At 34.4% G+C, this 18,173-nt stretch overlaps 1 protein-coding gene across 1 annotated transcript in view; it reads right to left on the reverse strand.

The window, feature by feature from the left end:
* The window catches only part of LOC142337008 (uncharacterized), a 36,582-nt gene extending 18,468 nt beyond the window's left edge, over nucleotides 1–18,114 (reverse strand). The window contains exon 1 of the mRNA XM_075386021.1: nucleotides 17,963–18,114. The gene's annotated coding sequence lies outside the window, so the exon portion shown is untranslated. The remainder of the gene's footprint in view (nucleotides 1–17,962) is intronic.
* Nucleotides 18,115–18,173: the final 59 nt, after the last annotated feature.

An 18,173-nucleotide genomic window follows, 5' to 3' on the forward strand; every position in this document is an offset into this window, starting at 1 on the left:
TTTATGATTAAAGCATTTTACCATTGTACTTAAAGTAGTACACAAGAAGGGAGATTTGCGGTAATCGGAGGAAAGAGGGGGCACAAATTCAGCCCACAAAATTATAGCCTTACTCACTGAACACAAAGGATTCAATGTCAAAATTTAGTATAATAGGCACATGTAAATGCTGTCAAAGCTAAAATTTTCAGTCGTTTTTCACAACCGAACGCATTTGCAACCGCTGCGGGATGATTGAGATAGCCAGGCCATCACTAAACCAAAAAATTACTAAATCAGAACTAAATATCTCTGAGACTATGCAAAACTAATTATTATTGAGTACTTAGTGATAATTAATTTTTATCCTAAGTAAGCAAAAACCGATTAAATGAAATTTTTGAAGAAAATGACGCTGACCTTTCTTTTTACACTGCGTATTTTTCCCGTTATTTTTACGAACCTCGGCCCAAGTCTAAATGAGGTGGCCCCAGAAGAATTAAAAACGCCATCAATGTTCACTTACTTCGTTTTAATACTTACTGTTGGACCAATTCCGTTCCGACCCACCTAAGTGGGGGAGGAACTATTGACTCAAACGGGTTTTTTTTTGTTCAGACAATTTCCGCCGATTGATATATTCATCGTAGAGGGTTGTGAGTGGTATCATTAGAAAGCCTGTCTAGCGTAAAATGTGAAATTAATTTTTTTTTGATTTTCGTTTTTTAAAGACAGTTAAATTGGTTTAAAAATTTGAGAATAGTGGACCGAAATCCGTTGTTTTGTTCACATTTTCACTATTTTTGACAAAAATTTTTGTCAATTCTGCTAAACTTCGACGAAATTGTTAATAAAAATGTCACTGAAATTAGTAAAAAATATAACTAAAAAGTCCCCTGAATTTCGTTTTTTCCAAACACTTATCGAGGTTTAAAGTTTTGTGAACATTTGACTGATTTTCGTTGTTTCTGTTCACATTTTCTGTATTTTTAGGCAATTTTTTTGTCAATTTTCAAACAAAAAATACGATAAAATTGTTAAAGATAGTGTTCATTTTACCGCTAAAAACAAGAGATTTTGTCAATCGTTTGGCTCAAATTTTTGGCTAAGTTTTTCTAAATTTGTCAAAACTCAGCCTTTTTGCCATCAAAAATGGTTCAATATAGGCTTCTGTAGTCCAATTTGCTTAAATTTACAGATTTATTTCCGCTAAATTTTGCTGACAGATTGTGGTGACTCAGAAACAGGCTAGTTTTAATTGTGGATCCTTTGAGAGTGTACTTGAATTAAACGTTTGCCGGTTATTCGCTAATTTATCTCTTATTAAGCAAAATGCATCATTTATGTTTGATATATTGACTTTTTGCAAAATAATCTATACCCATAATAATTAGCAAGTAAGTGTTCCCAATAGACGAACGGGAATAGCCAAGCCAGTTTTGGTCTATTCGTTGCTTCTTGAAGTGCAAGAAAAACTGATTGTAATCAGTCGATGGATTTTTTTAAAAGATGTTCGCATTTCCCCAATTTTTACGTTAATTATGTAAATTATTATCAGAACGTAATGACAGGTCCAATTGGTTTCGTTTTCAGAGAGTTTCATGGACACATATTTCGCTTTTTAGTCGAAAGCTTACGGTCGTTTTGACTTGAAAAAATCCATATTTTTAAAATGAACAAGGGTTTATTGAAATTTGCGAATTTCTTCTTTTTTTCGTCAAATTCTAGCTTAAGGTTAGTTCCTATTGGACTAAAAATTAATACTAATGGCGATTTTATGTTTTAAGTAATCGTTTTTCTGCTTTGAAACAAATTTTTGGACATTTTCCCGTCATTCAGGATTTTTTACGCTTATCTCACATTATTGACAGTTCAGGTGCTATATTCTGGCAGTTTTAAAGGATATCACATCACATTTGAACATATCAGTTTTTCAGCGAACAGATTATTGTTTTAACTGCTTCGACTCTTCTGGAAGAATTTAATGAATTTTTTTGGTTTTTGGTCGTTATTTGTCGTTCTTTTTGTCGCCGTTTGACAAACTCTAGATAATTGCAGGTCTTAGCGTCTTCCTATGGATGGATAAAGGAAACTTTTTACTGATTATGGTTAATTGCTAAATTTTCCATGACTTTGAAATCGAAAGTTTTCAATTCAAAAGTGTAGTTTTGAAAAAAGTATAGTTTTTTTAAATTCACATTTCGCAGTTTTTTGTCTACTTGTTACCTATTTTCGGTGACCACAGGCTGTTATTAAAAACATCCGCGATGAAGAAAGGCAAAATTGAAGATATGGCATTTTTTGGTGCATCGCTTATTGTTTTAACGGCCTCGATACCGGTTTTTTGCAAAAGAACAAATTGTTTAATGATTTTCATCTTTGCTTGTACTTCTTTGTGTAGTCGAATGAGAAACACAGCATAATGGCCGTTTATAGCGGCTTCCACTGTAAGAATTATTTTCTGATTTCACTTGATAGCTAAAATTTTCCATGATTTTGGAATCAAATGATTTAGAAGATAAAGATGTATTTTTTAAATTTGAACTTGCTGTCTTTTATCTACATGTTATCTAGTCTCCTTAACTACAAATTGCTTATCGAATTATTGGCGTTAATAAAAAGCACAATTAACCAAATCTATGGTTTTTAATGCAATCCTTACTGTTTTACGCCTTCAATACAAGTTTTTTTTGCCAAATAAATTAGTTTTTTTTTACTTTTGTCTATACATCGTTCCTTTTGTGGATGTATGATATATTCTGAGTAATAGCAGATTCCCATGGCTTTTCTGAGAAAAAACCCTATTTAGTGATTTCAGTGTATATCTAATTCTTTGATGCCTTTTAAAATATTAGTTTCTTAAGTTTAAAAAATTATTAAGAATTTTTTTAACTTCTCCATTTTTGTTCTTTTTTAAAAACATGTTGCCCAGTCTCATTATTCAGGAGTCACAAATCTCACTATTGAGTTTCAAAGAAGACGCCGTTGGCTATATCTTAATTTTTACTGATTAGATTAACGGCTTTGACTGAAAATAAACCTATTTAAAAATTTGAAATGATATCTAATGGATTTCATTGAATTATTTGTTTTCAAGACAAAAACGGTTTTTTTAACTTTGTCCCTTTTGTTCTCTTTTTCTGCTTGTTACCGAGTATCATCAACGACTGGTCCCCTGTTTTTTCTAGAGAAAAACAAGCTCGTTTGTTTATATTAGGTTTTATTTTTGAAACTTGAGGTTTTATTTTTTTTACTTTATTATTTAGTTTTTTTTCTTCAAAAAATTAGACATTGAGTTTTGGATGTAAATGCTTGTTGCTGTTATTTGCTTATTTTGTTCGCCTTGTCTCGTAGTCTTAATAATGACAAGTCTCATTGGCCCACTACAGGGCATTATTTACTTTAATACGTGATTTGAGTTAGAGGCAATTAAGCCAAACTTGTGGATATGCGTGGTCGGAACTTATGCGCCAACGCACATTACTGAGCCTCCTTGTGAATATCCATATTGAATAGTATTTTAAGCACTCATGAAAATTGAATTGCTTTTTGGAGCAAAAACCGAGTCTTGGTTTATCTAAGCTGAGTGAAGTTTGAAACAATTAGAAAAGATCGAAAGACACAATTAGCTTACTTTTTTTTACATCTTAGCACTCAAACGCAACCCTAGGGCAAAAAAAACTTCATAAGATCTCACTGACTCAAATTTGACGATTTGACTCATATGAGACCTGACAAGCTCTGGGCTCTAGAAAGCTCTAGGCAGAGAAAAACATATCTGTTCAGTGAAAAGTTTTGCCTCTCATCTGCCAAGGTACAACAGTTCTTGAATCTCTACCTCATAGGGATCCAAAACTGGCCCGATTCTTGACAGAGTAGCGTACTTCTTGGACTCCCTGTGCAATCAGGAGTGCACGCCAGAATACAGAGTATATTATTTCGTACATCAGTGCAAAAAAATTATCACATTGACACAATGACACTCTGAATTTAAGATGCACACTGCTTAAATAATATTGATTTAAAAATATTGGGCTATAAAAGAGTCTTTCCTGCTTACTAAATCTTATCCATTATTTGACGCTCTGAAATTTATACAATTTTTCATCAACTATTCTACCAAATCAAAAAATATGCTGCAGTTTTCCTTCACCAATTGAAAAAAAAAGACCGATAGGACTAATATAATTGCTACAAACTTCGTTTGTGAGCAATTAATCACGATTAGACCCTGATAGAATCAATTTTTCCATTCATTTAAGAAAAACAATCACTTTCAATGTTCCAATGCAAATTTATTACAATATTTGAAAAAAGCTGTAAAGAAATGCCGCGTTTCTAAGCAGTAAGCATGATTATCAATTTGAAGTTAGTGCAAAATTACAATAACCATGAAAAATTTTGAAATAATACTTCTTATACAAGACAATGATTGTCATGTTTCTGAAGACTGCTCTATCAAAAAATGAAGAAAGTGCTCAGCTAAAAAGCAAAACGATGTCTAGCAGATTACGTGTAAAATAGCCGACGCTTTAAAAATTCGACGTTCGTCGTCTCTTTGAATCGTCTCTTCTAATGTCTCAGCTGAATAGCAAAATAGAAAAACTGGCGGCAAGCTGGGGAGGGTGTAACAAACGGTTCACTCAAAAAGAGCTGACGTTTAAAAGAGCCGACGTTACAAACTAACCTGATTCAAGTGATTCAAAAAGAGCCGAAATATATAAGATGCATTTAATTACAACTAAATCGTTATTTCAGTTAATACAAAAGAGTATTTGTTTTGTTAAATACATCTGATGTTAGGTTTTGATACTTCCATATCAAGTCCCATGACGCACTAGTCCCATAACGACCTATAGGCATGGCCTGTCCCTCGAAAATTACACGATAATTAATTATTTCACTGCTTCAGATTTATTTTGCTAATAAATAAAAGACATAGCAGGACAAGTCCTGACGTACAATTCAAAGAATTTTCATTGACTAAACAGAAGACTAGACCTAGTAGGGACTATGAGTGAACTGAGAAAACCATTTATAAAAAAAAATCAGATCAGAAAATTCAAAAGAAAACAGAAAATCGAAGTTAAAATGCAGCATGTTAACAAAAAACCACTAGCGAAAAAATGACATTTGGTTTTAACAAAAAACTAGGCCTAGAATGAACTATGAATGGATTGGGAAAACCATAAAGAAAAAAAGAAAAAAAACAGAAATCAAAGTGAAATTGTCGCATCTGAACAAAAAATCACTAGCGAGAAAGCGAATTTTTGTTCAAACACCGTTTTCTCACTCTACTTTAAAATACGAGTGAAAAAATTTTCGGCGTGACCAAAATCATTACTCCAATTTGACTTCAAAAAATCATGAACAGATTTTTTAAAGATCTGTTCATGTGTGAACAGATCTTAAAAAGGACAGCGCCCCAATACAATTGAAATTCTTTGAATTGTAAAAACTAATTTCCCAATTAATGGGTTATAACTGGTAGAAAATTTTCGGGTCTTATATCATGAGTTAAAATTAATTGGCTCGGCAAATTAACCATTTAGCATGACGACTATGTTATATACCATCGCGTGGATTTACAAGTACCAAAGATTACTTTTGAAGTGCCTCGATTGATGTTTGCATAATGTATACAAAATTTAAAGTGACAATTCTCCCTCTGTCTACGAAAAATGTTTCCGCGAGTTTTTGCCTTTATCGGATCCCTTCAAAGCTACATCAAAATGAATTTGTAGAGTATATCTCCGGAGCTTCGATGATGCCCGATACGAGAAAATCCTTCAATGAGTCATTAAAAATATGTTAACAGACTCTAAGTGTCGTTACATGAGTTAATACGATGAAAATGGTCCAAACCAATTTGTATATTTTTTCGAATAATAAGTTTATGATATAAGTGCATGAAAGCTGTATATCGCTTAAGCTGCTCTCAAAAACAGAAAGCTATTTGAACAGTTCAGCTTACTAAATCTAACAGTAATTTTAATTCGAGATTAATATAATTGCAATGCATTGAAAATTCGGACAATTTTTATTCAACATCGTAATATGAATGAGATGAAAATTACAATCCGAGATTAAGCTGTCTAAACTTAGCCAAATTAGCTGTCAAATATTGAAGCCATAATTCACCAGTTTCATTGGACAGTAGAGTCCAAAAATTACTGAACTGTAGCAAACTAGTAAAAATATCGCTTCAATGGGATTCGATAGTCCTAATTCTCAATTTTAAAATACAACTGTTGTAAGGTCAATAGAAGAGTATAAACCCAATTAATTATTGCGTGTCAATCTACATTAACTAAGCCTTTAATGGGCAGATCCGCCCAAAATTACGAATTACTAATAAATTACTGAACATTAAGTTACCAAAAGACTGGAATGATATCTGTGGGTTGTAGAGAAATTTTCCTGAAACATACCGCAACGCATATCGTTAGGTTAACTAAGAAGCATTTGCCCTTGTACAAAAACTGAAGGTCGCAGAAAAAAAGAAGAAATTTTTGTTTTCCCTCGGTAGCTTCTCTCCGAGTGAAAAAGTAACGCAGTTCAAGCAAAAGCTGCTCGCTCAAATAAACAAAAGAGATAAAAATATTGGTTAACACAATCAGATAACACAATCCTGTCGTAAATAATAAATTTTTTAAATCAATGTTTATCGGAGAGATTATGGCAAAACTTTTGTCTCCTAATCACGCCTTTGTCGAAGTAAAAAAAATGCCTAAAAAATCCGAAATGAAAATTTTTTACCACATTTCCATACCATTTATAAGGCAGAAAATGACAATGATAACCAAGCAAGGAAATAATGCGAACTAAAAAAAACTCAGTTAACAAAAAACAAGTGAATAATTTTGATAAACATGAAATCTGTAAAACTACATAACAGGACTAGCAGATATTTGGATTTGCCTTTTACACTCTGGAGCTTTTTAAGCAGAGCAGTTCAGTTGAAATGTGTTTTTTAAGGTCACAGTGCAATTTAACATTGAAGCAGTCAAACTCAGAGTGCTTCCGACAAAAAAGAAAAGCGGTATTAAACGAATTTTTTTTCAAAATGGTATTGCTATATATTGAAAAGTTAAAATTTTCTTAAAGTTAGAACTTCGACATAAACAAAGTTCTCTTACCAGATGTTGATGAAGTAATCTAGATTGAACACAATCATTGCTTCATATTTGACCACACCACACGCTTATCGGTGTAAAAATTCAAAATATTTTATAAATTTGACCTAAACAACATTAGTGATGATCATAAAGAACTCTCCGATCCTCTCAGCAGATATCAGCGACACGTTCTCAGGTTGGTATGCAAGGTGACACGTTCCCAGGTGAACAAGGTACTATGCACAGAAGCTGCCCTAGTAATTGCCATATGCGGCAAGAAGAAAATTTGTTCATAATAAAGGTGTAAATAAATCCATACAGCACCTATATCTACACCGATCTGTAAAACCTCAAGCTGATACAGACTAAATACCACTGAAAACTTTTCTTAGACATTTTTGATTCAACAATTACAATAATAAAACTTTTGTTGCTCGTGTTTGAGACCACGACAATGGTGTCCACATAACCAAGAGACAGACAAAATTTGGATTGGATCTACAGAATCCAGCATTGCGTGGATCAATCCATCTGTGGAGAAATGTCATAAAGAGACAAGAGGACAAAATAAACACCAACGGTGCCATTGCGGACCTACAGGAAACAAATCTTTCGTAGCATATGCGACTGAGACAGACTTCTGAAAATTCGGAGTCTTATGATCACTAAGAATCTATAAGACGCTCCTAAAGAAATAAGAGAAGCAATTCAAAACTACACCTCGCCAAAATAAGAAGTGACAACGGTAGCATCAGCTATTTTTTCTGCATTCTCCTAGGCGCTGGATAGTCTGCGGCAAATTTTCGAGAGAAGCACTCAACAGGTTCCTTAACAGGTTAAACGCCGCATGAAAAAAAAAGTGAGATATAACTTCAAAAAGACCTTAAAAAACAGTGAAAAGTTCACTTGAAAAAAGCAACGGTATCTTGCACAATAGATGTGCCGATAGGCCACATAGCAGCAAGTCGTGTTCCACTTGATTAAAAAATATAACACCTGTGACTCAGTAAGGCACTTCGCAAAATTGTGCGGAGGTAAAAACCCAGCCTAAGTCTCAGGTAAGTTCGAGCAATACAAGAACTTCTGCCACGAAGAAGGTAAGTTATCGTCTCAAACATCACAAGAGACCAAGATCGAATGTATTAAAACACAGTTGGAAATGTGTTTATTATGTCAGCGGAAGGGGAGTACAAGACAGTAAAAGACAACAAAATGAGAAAGCAAGTTGATACATGTCCGGTCAGCACCGTGCACATGATAACATCTGGATATTTGCACATCTGTACTTAGCTTGGTAAACGTGAGATTGACGATAAGATTAGACAGTTGGGCGCCCATGATAGTTATCAACTCACGCTTCCGGGAACCATAAGGGAGAAAAACCATGCCAAGCATACACCGTGAGCAGCCAATGTTCTGCCAAGGACGAGGGATACCTCTACCTCTACAAGACAGGGTCAACGAAAAACTCGAGTCAATGGCGTGCGAAAGCATCTTAGAGCCAGTGCCGCCTGTTAGGGTCGATAAGGCATTGACAATAGTGTGGTCCCAGAGATGGAGACGATCTTCCACAGTCTCAATGGAGCAAAACTGATTGATCAGACGCATTATCAAAAAGAGTCAGACGAGAATGCAATTGGAATATGCATCCAGGGGACAATTCAGGATATGCAAGCTTCCTCGTGGTCTGAAGAATTCTTCATCGATCTCCCATAAATTGATTGAAATAACTCTTAGAGGAATCAAAGGTGTGGTCAACTTTACAGGTGATGTCCTTAGGTATGGAACAAACCACCTGTATGTGAAACAACTCCTCGCGGCCAGCAGTCAACTAGGTGAAAAATTGCACCATTGATGGCAAGAAACCCTAACAGCAAACTCGAAACCAGTCTAAAGCGTTATTTTTCTTGGCTACTATATCTAGAGGTCGATGCAAAACAAAAACAGAAAATCAGCAATGCAAAACCGAGATCAAATATAAAACAACTTTTTCAGGAATGACACAAGACTGAGGTACAAAGATGAGAACGATTTCCGGAAAGATACTGTTAGACGAGGAGCAAAAAGCACAAATCAAAATGATTTCCTCTAACACAGTTGATCAGACGTACAGCTTGGCAAACGAAGCGAGAGTAACAGAAAACAAGCAGTAGGTAGGATTCTCTCACAGGGTGGATATCTTATGTAACCTAAATTTCCAATAAAAAGTCACAAGCCTATCAAAAGTACACCAATATAGAGAAAAGCACTTGAAAACGTCTTTCTAGTCTCAAGATGGAAACAATCCCTGCCCGTTAGGAATCACTCTAGACTGATGTCAAACCTCTCAAACATCTCTTTGCACCAGACGAAGAAATTTCCGGAGCCGCATCAGCAAGAATCTCGAGATGGACAATAGCAGTGATGGGATACGACTTCGCACTGAAATACACACCCGGAAAGCCAAATTCCCCTGCTGATACTATGAACAAGAGGATGGTGACAGTGATCCGAGTCTGATTCGCTTTCAACAATATCTATTTTGCACAACCCGATTTGGTAGCTCAGTCAGGTAACAAAACAGATCTGAAACCAAATTCATAAATTCACAAAATCAAACCATTAAATGCAGAAACTTGAAATACAGCTCTGAAGAAGAGAAACGATTCGCATATTAGAAAGATGCTCAACAATGCAAAACAAAAAGGTTTTCCACCTTTCATTCCATTCAAACTAAGTGTTGATGTCATGGCAAAATCCTAAGGGGCCCACAGCAGACTGAAGGATAGCCTAGCACCCCGGCATTTGTTGAGATGTTTTTCGATGTGTTTTAAGTGTAGAGAATGCAAAAGCGGACAACAGTTTTGACTTTGCCAGAAGCAAAGTTTGGTACATATTCCACTGTGGCGAGTTGGATTGATGGCTCTACGCGGAATCTAGTTGTATTGAAGCCTTTATTCGAGGAAAAAAGGACTTAAAACGGAAATGGGGACTTAAGACGAATCTTTGCGATATTTGGCAGACCAAAAACGTTGGCATCAGACAATTCTCCTAAGTTTGTAAGCGTTGACATAAAACTGGTGAGAATCATTTAGGATCAAAAAGATGCAACCACTCAACTATCGTCCGAGTACGCATCCAAACAGTGGAACGGGCTATTCAAGCCGCGTGTCCAAATCAGAATGCGTTATTTTGAGCTTTTCTAAAGCTGGCCTTGATGACATACCGATATAGCTCAATTACGCGGGAAAAACTTTGAAATTACTATTTTGAAGCTATGCCTACAGGTAAGCTAAAAACGAAGTATGTGACATATCCAAAAATATTATTTTTTTTAAAAAATAAACCAAACTTTCGTACCTAACGTTGGTGATGTAAAGTTGAATGAAGGCCGCTAATTTGAGCCTAACCATTGTACTAAATTTTCTTAAGGGAAATAAACAATAAATTTGTCTGATAAACTCACCATTACCTACCCACCTTTAGTGATGATCATAACCCAACTCATGATCGTCCCAGTAGATATCAATGACCCGTTCTCAGGTTGGGAAAACAATGTGTAGCGAAAGCTGCACTAGTACTTGCCATACAAGAAAAGGAGAAAACTGGTTCATGTTTAACGTGTAAATAATTCTGTACAGGTAACCTATATCTACGCGGATCTTTAAATTTTCGAACTGATACAGACTATAAATAACTGTTAAACTTTGTTAAATGAGGCCGTTTTGAATCCAACCATCTAAATAATGAACAGACACAACAAAATTGGGACGACTTACTCTCTACTAGCGATGCAAACAATTTATGAGGGCGCATAGGGGTCTACGGAAACTTTGTTAATTCAAAAACTTCTTGGGAGGGGTTCGAGCTCCCCACATCTTGAATGAGATCATGAATGAGTTGTACATAACCAACTGATACTGATGCACTTAGTGGACGACTTGGATCTTGATGATGAAAACTTGAGAATTATTCAGAGTCTGTTTTATCAGCAGGAAGCAGAATCAGGATAGGAGACAAAATCAGCGAGATGGTAACAATCAAAAGACTGGAAAGACAAGGTTGCGTATTATCACCTGATCTGTTTTCTTTTCGCGAGTATTTGATAAGAAACATGAAGCACCTCCCTGGTTTGGTCGTTGGTGGCGTCAACATCAACAACTTGAGATACGCCGATGACACGGTGTTAATAGCCACATGCACAGAAGACTTGCAAATCCTGATGACAGAACTCCACCATGTTAGCAAAAAGTTTGGAATTGAAAAACACATCAAAAACACATTCAAAGTGATGGCCATCTCAAAGAAAACGAGAGCACCGTCTTGTGAAATACGAGTTGGCACTGAAACCTTGAAACAAATCGATTTTTTCAAACAACTAAGCTGCACGATTTGTTGGGACCGTAGAGACAAGGAAATAACCATCAGAACCGCGCAAGCCAAGGCAGAATTCTAACAGCTAAGAGGTATTCTGTTGAACAAAAACTCTTTGAATGGTTTCGTGTACTGAAATGTATACCCAATTTAGACATACAGCTCTGAGACATGGAGCACATCGAAGCATCTTTAAGATAAGATCTCTGGCATTGAAATGTGGTGCATGCGCAAAAAGCAAAGAGTCATAGACGGCCCGGATGAACCGTGTGGATGTACGAAAATTAACATGTGGACAAGCGAGCCTCCTTAAAGAAAGCGAAGAACGGCAACTTCGTTTCCTGGGGCCCGTCAGCAGGAAACAGCAACTGGAAGATCTGGCAGTCACAGGGAAAAAAGAGGGGGGAAGAGCTAGATGAAAGCAGAGGACTCGCTTCCTACAACCGTTTCCGGGAAGTCCCAGCTCCATCATCCATGCTGCCAGAAGCCGAGAATCTTAGAAACTTTTTACAAATGAGGCAATCAACGTCTGTTAACCGATATGATGTTGAAAGAAGAAGATACTAAATGACCGGCTGTCAATTTCTCCTAAAAACTTTGCTTTTATGCTATTAAAACAAAAAAATACAAAATTCTCTTGAAAAAACGAAATGCTCTATTTCAGGAGATCTACTTTTGAAACTCTCTATATCAAGTCTTCATTTTCAGAAACAGCCGTTCAAAATTAATACAGATACAGAGTTGGACTTCGTTAAGGACAGCAATTTGGAGAATTAAAAAATTCAGATTATAATCCTGAAAAAAAATCAACCAAAATCTCCGATGTTTAAAAAACCGCATAGAAGAGACCAACAAAACCAATAGAGTTGATCAAACTTTGTTCGAGCTCAATTTAATAGAAAATGGGATGTTACTTTCTTCAACTAAATTGAGAATAATTTTGCTGCTATGAGTTCTTCCAAAATTTTTTCGTTTTAACCAAAAAAGATTCATACAAAAAATCCCCATTTTTCAATTACTTGTTCAACTAATTGAACAATTAAAATATTGAAGGAAAAACGTCAACCATTGATTGGCACGGTAAAATGAGGGAACTGCGAATTTTACTTGATTATCAGTGAATCCTGATTCCATACCAAGTTCTCACAAAAACGAAAAAAATTAAAACTGCTTACTTCTTGTCTTGGCTTGTCTAAACGACCTTTCGGTTAATCTAAACGAAATTTCTATTGTCAAATTACCTCCCAAACTCTTACTCTCCAGCATGTGATTTTTGTTGTGAAGGAACATCAAGAAAGCTCGCGGATCAGAGCGTTCAAGAATTAAAGATGATGAATTACCTTTTGCATCAGATTTTATCTTTTACTCTGGAATCTTAAGGTTTTATTTTAGATTTCCCAAGTTTATCAAAATTTATAAGCTCTGAACACACAAAAAAGTGATTGACAGTAAATTCCCATAAAGGAAAAGAGAAAGGTCAACTGTTTTTCCTTCAAAAAATGAGGACCGTTTTTACAGCACCATCTTCATTAGTTGAATTTTAATACAAAAATTTTGATACCTAAATTTTCAATCCTTTGGTTGATATGATCTCCAATTTCTTGATGAATAATTGATTTATTTGCCAAAAAGAATAAACGTGAAAAAAGGAAAATTTTGTTTTATTGATCGATTAAATTGCAGTTTTCATTCAGAGAAGAATTAGGACGGATTCTTAAAAAAAACGGTTGATATGATCTCCAATTTCTTGATGAATGATTGATTTATTTGCCAAAAAGAATAAACGTGAAATAGAAACAAGGAGGCTCGGTAATGTGCGTTCGCACATTAAGTTCCGACCCCGCTCATCTACATTTTCACTTAATTGTCTAACAAATGAGGAAGAGATAAAAAAATTAACATATCAACACATCGTACAACAAACTACTAAAAGAATAAAACAATCTACTCTAGAGGGCCCATGAGACCTGTGGCTACAATAATATGACTACCAGAAAAGACGGCAATAAAAATCAAATAGATACAAATATTAATTACGACCAAAACTCCTTGTCCATTTTTTGAAAACCACTAATAACCAAATCAAAATGGCATCAGATAAAATTTATCAAAAGATTAACAGGTAATTTTTGGAACAAAATATGGGACTTTTCCTCAATGCGACTTGGCAACAAGTCGGCTAGAAAGGAGCAAAAGTTTATTAAAACATTGCTTTTTTTTTAAAAAAGAATTAAATTCCAACTGATTAGAAACATTGCGCATCAAATGAAATCAATGAGAGTGTCTTTTATACCTCAATAGAGAGCGACTGAGGCCTTTCATTATCCAGGATATGTCATACGACTACAAAAAGGACGACAAATACAGGCAAAAACGAAAAAAATGCACGAAAAATTATGCACGAAAACGATGTCCCCCCAATCAATTAAATATTCAGCTGATCACTAAAAACAATAAAAATATTCGTTTGCTTTTTTGCAGGTGGCAACATTTGTAAGTAAAATGACCATCATTATTGTGATACTGTGAAAAGAAAACAAAAACCTACAAAATGGGGCAAATTTGCAAAAATCACGAATACTGGTTTTATGAAAACTGGTTGTTCCAAGAAGAAAGACCATTTGAGGAAAATAAAACCGTTACGAAGAGCAAAGTGTATTTCAAAAGATAAATGATGTGAATTGTATATAGAGATGCTTAGCTACATTTTAACAGAAATAAAATTGGCAGATCTCAAAAATCTTTCTTTTTTGTTAAAAACAAATAATTTCTAAATTCATAGCCAACAAAAGCTTTCGACTAAAAAAGTAGACAGTTTGTCTTGTAACTACTTGGAAAACGAATTGCGACTGTTATTAATCGGACTAAAACATAAGACTACAGAATAACATTAAATACAAGCTGAACTAATAAGTTTCACAAACAACTTTACGAAACCACAGCTTTGAAGCCATTAAATTTAACCGCGATTAACCATAAGATATTAACCGTGAGAATATAACATCTTCATTTGCGTCTCCTTTGATCATCATAACATTTTTTTGTAAAACGACTATCACGAAATTACAACAAAAAGAACCAAAAAAACTGAAAAGTACCTAAACTTCACAAAATTCTTCTGAAACAAATTGCCATGAAGACATCATTTAAAAAGTTTAAACAACAGAAAAATTACTGTTTGATTCAACAACATTAAAAAGAGCTCCAAATAATGCGGCTATTTTGCAAAACTGATACAACATTGTAAAATACGAAAAAAAAAACGCAAACCAGAACAAAAAGGGATAAGTTGAAAAATAATATTACTTTTCTTAGAAATTCAATTCGAAAGTCAAAACAGCCATTAGTTATTTACCGATATCAGTTGTTTAAGTTCACTTGCTTATCTAGAGTTGGCCACTGAGACCTTTAATTACACAGTATTTGGCATATGACAACAAAAATTAACAACAAATAATTGGCAAAAAAAAAACATACCATTTTCTGCAAGAGAACGGGGTCGCAGACCTTCAAACCATATGTTATGAAAACAAAAATTCGGTTCAGTTTCAAATGTTGTATAGCTTTTTTAGTTAGATTGTTAAATAATTTGACAATTTACAAAAGAAACAAAAACAACAGCAAAATTGGGCAATTATGCACAAAAAATCAGAAAATTTTGTATGAAAACTCGTAGTAACAAAACCAAGAAAATCTTTTGTTACAAAAATCGGCCACGAAATTAGATTTTATTCTATAAGGTGGAAAGGTTGAACTGTACTTACTGAGAACAAGCAAAATGTTGACTAAAATAAAATAAGAAATTGACAAGTTCAAAAAATCACAGAAATTTCCTTAAAATACATACATTCAATAACAAAGAGACATTAGGTAACAACCGAATGAATAGAAAGGTTCACTTGGACCTCTTGAGGAAGAAATTTAGATCTTTTAGGGGGTAAACTTAAAAATCAGACTGCCAAAAAAATAACAATTGAAGGCAAAAAACAAGAATTCAGTTAAATTTCACTAAAACTCTTCCTCAAAGCCATAAAAACCGTTTGGTTCTCTGAAAACAAAATGTATCTACATTTGGCCTCACATTTACGTAAATTGGAGCTGTCATTAACGGAGCCGTAAAAAATATTGTCAGTAAATAACATTGAAAAAACAAAGCAAAATATTTTGAAAAAGGCAGCATCAAAATAAAAACCAAAAAGTCTCTGATTCTTAGAGTCCATGATATTATCAAATCTCTCCTTGATTTTGTCGCGGGCCCAGCAAACGGACCAAGTGTTCCAATTTTTTTCGAATTAGACAAATTGTTGAGTGGAATTCTTCAAATATTGAGAAAATGCATTTTGTAAAATTATCGAGTTAAATCTGCGAAAAACGGCAAAGTTTTATTCCAGAAGACTTTCATAGGGCGAATAAAAACAACTAGCGCTCATTATGCAATTAGAGAGTCTGTGTTAAGGTTTCTAGGTCACTAAGTTTGGCAAACATTAACAAAGTGGATTAAAAAAGCATATTTTGTGCCATTTTTGATAAAAATTTGAATTTTGAAAATTTTATCAAAATTTTGTCAAGAAAACGGTGTCGCAGACCTTCAAACCATATGTCATGAAAACAAAAATTATTTCCAGTTTCAAATTTGTATAGCTTTTTTAAATTAGATTGTTAAATAATGTGACAATTTACAAAAGAAACAAAAACAACAGCAAAATTGGGCAATTATGCACAAAAATTTTGTATGAAAACTCGTAGTAACAAAAGCAAGAAAACTTTCGGTTAAAACAATCGGCCACAAAGTTAGTTTTTATTCTATAATGAGGAAAGGTACACCTGTACTTGGGGAGAAAAAGCAAAATGCTGACTAAAATGAAATAAAAAATTGACAAGTTCAAAAAATCAGAGATATAAACAAATACTTTCAATAACAAAAGAGACATTAGGTAACAACTTAATGAATAGAAAAGGTTCACTTGCACCTCTTGAGGAAGAAATTTAGATCTTTTATTGGGTAAACTTAAAAATCAGACTGCCAAAAGAATAACAATTGAAGGCAAAAGAAAAGAATTCAGTTAAATTTCACTAAAACTCTTCCTCAAAGCCATAAAAACCCTTTGGTTCTCTGAAAACAAACTGTATCTACATTTGTCCTCACATTTACGTAAATTGGAGCTGTCATTAACGGAGCCGTAAATAAAAAATATTGTCAGTAATTATCACTGAAAAAACAAAGCAAAATATTTTGGAAAAAGCCAGCATCAAAATAAAAACCAAAAAGTCTCTGATTCTGTCGCGCGCCCAGCGAACGGACCAAGTGCTCCAATTATTTGCGAATTAGACCAATTGTTGAGTGGAATTCTTCAAATATTGAGAAAAAAACGCATTTTGTATAATTATCGAGTTAAATCTGCAAAAAACGGCAAAGTTTTAATTCCAGAAGACTTTCATACGGCGCCTAAATGCAACTAGCGCTCATTTTGCGATGAGGGAGTCTGTGTTAAGGTTTCTAGGTCACTAAGTTTGGCAAAGTGGACCAAAAAAGCATATTTTGTGCTATTTTTGATGAAAAAAATTTGAATTTTAAAAAATTTTAGCGAAAAAATTTTCAATCAAACAATTCACCAACGCTTTTCTATCTCTAACAGTAACAACAACACTCTGCAGTTAAAAACTTCAAAATTTTTTTGAATTATATTAGCGAAATTGTGATAAATTTTAGCAAAAATTACTGAAAATGTGAACAAAAACAGTCGAATGTTCACAAAACTTTAAACCTCGATAACTCCCTGTAAAACACTAAAATCGAAAAAATCTTTTTATTTCCGTATTCTACGCTGGACGGGCTTTTTAATGATACTACTCACAATCCTTTACGATGAATATATCGGTCGGACAAAATTGACTGAACAAAAAAAACCCAGTTGAGTATATAGTTCCTCCCTCCCCACTAAAGTGGGGGTCGGAACAAGAAAATATAGAGTTGTTTTCAGACATCTTAAAAACCGTTTGCGGGGAGAACTGCTGCCCAGTCCCAATTTTAACAGATGATCTTGTTTGATGAATATAAGCATAATTCACTACCGTAGGACGAATTGCTCTCAAACGACAGGTTCCGGGGCTTAGGAATGCAACTAGCATTAGGGGGATAGTATGGGCAATTGTGGGTGAGCGGGGGTCAAACTTTCAAGATTAAGAACCGCCTTTCATCACATCATGAAATTGTCTCCTCAGTTCCGGTGAACCGCATAATTATCGATTAGTGAGGCTTAAGGCTCTAAGAGAGCTGATCAGACACTTAATGCCCTCCAGGCTTTACCTGTTTATCCCCTTTTGGAGGAGGAAAAGTCTAAAGGATCAGACAAGCAAGCAAAAAATTGCAAAAAAGACCTCAGGACTAATGTAATTTCTAAAGATTTTGTTTGAGAGCAATTAAAAACAACAAGACTTCACTATACTTTAATAAGTTTTTAATAACAGCTGAGGTTGGTGCTTAATTTTCCTCAAGATTAAAATTCTCGTACCTTGTTTCCACAACTTGCTTTCTGTTCAAACTGACAAAAGCTTCATCAACAATTTGCTTATCAAAAAACGAAACAACTTTATAGTTGGATGTTTCTCAAATTTGGAGGTTCTTGCACATGATATTGCGAAATGTTTCATTAGGACATCCTCAACTTCTGAAATGTAGTTCAGATTTAAAATTGATGCAAAAAGATTGGAATTTCAAGAATA

Source organism: Convolutriloba macropyga, chromosome 3 (assembly GCF_964194025.1).
Source record: "Convolutriloba macropyga chromosome 3, txConMacr16.3, whole genome shotgun sequence".
NCBI lineage: Eukaryota > Metazoa > Xenacoelomorpha > Acoela > Convolutidae > Convolutriloba > Convolutriloba macropyga.